Consider the following 1,228-nt stretch of genomic DNA (forward strand, 5'->3'; position numbering starts at 1 on the left):
AACCGAAAACATGGTAATAAAATATTTTTGATAGAAGTAAAGAAAATATTTTTTTTTAATCTTTATACAAGCAATTATATACATTTTTATCATAATAAGAAAACACATGTTTTTTTTTTGTATTTACAGGGAGAAGAATTTTATAAGTTTATTACCTTTGAAGTATATTGAACATGTCGTAAGCATGTGCGAATACTTTGAAACTTTGTTCGACTCTCAGCGTTTTGACTCAACGTAGGGGAAAAAAAATAAATAACAAAGCAATTTCAAGTTTTTACAAGTTTATTAACTCTGAAGTGTGCTTAATACCGGAACTCTTCCCAGTTTTCAATTATTTGTCACACAAAAAAATACGTTTACAGAAAATTGCATTTTCTAAAATTAATAAATATTTGCATATGAATTTACAATCCATTCCATCTATTATAGTTTCCGAGAAAATCAATAATTTGCGAAAACATTATGTTTAACGCTTTCATTTTTTCGATTTTGGCAAATGGATAAAAGTATGTATGAATACTCGCATTCTATCTATTATAGTTTCCGAGAAAATCACTGAAATGTGAAAACACTCTTTGTAACGTTAATTTTTCATTTTTTCAACTTTGAAAGAGATTTATTTATAGAAATTTGTTTTGTTTTGTTTTTGTATGATCGGATTGAACCGAGTCGAGAACCTCGGGGGAACTATGCGTGTCGTATTAATAATGTTGGTTTTTAGGTATGGTGGAATGGATGCTGTTGGCGCGGCCGAGAAATTCGAATGTATTCTCTGTCCCCCCTTGTTTTTGTTTATTCCTCGGGTCGGATTCGTTAGAAGGCCCATAAAATTTGCAATGTTAAAACGTTGGCATTGTTACATACTGGTCGTTTTAATTATCAATCATCGGGGCCCCGTTTTTATGGACGGGTACGCGCGCCGTCGCTTTATTATTCGAAATTAATAATTAAACGAATCGACTATTAAAATGCAGATGCGACCGCTAATAACGAAACTGTTTCCCTTTATATCGTATAATGTGACATAAATTAATTCTTTGACGTGTTAGCCGCCATTGTCGCATCATACATACAGATGGGGAATTAGCGGGCCGGGATTTGTGTGTGTGCTGTGCTATGCTGTGCTGTGCTGTGCTGTACAATTTTCGGTGCTTGCAGACGGTGGACAAAATTTGTCCACTTGACCACAAGCAGGACGAGATTTCAGATGGGATCGGGCGCATGACTA

The sequence above is a fragment of the Nicrophorus vespilloides genome, unplaced genomic scaffold (genome assembly GCF_001412225.1).
Source record: "Nicrophorus vespilloides isolate i.1.1-1 unplaced genomic scaffold, Nicve_v1.0, whole genome shotgun sequence".
Lineage (NCBI taxonomy): Eukaryota > Metazoa > Arthropoda > Insecta > Coleoptera > Silphidae > Nicrophorus > Nicrophorus vespilloides.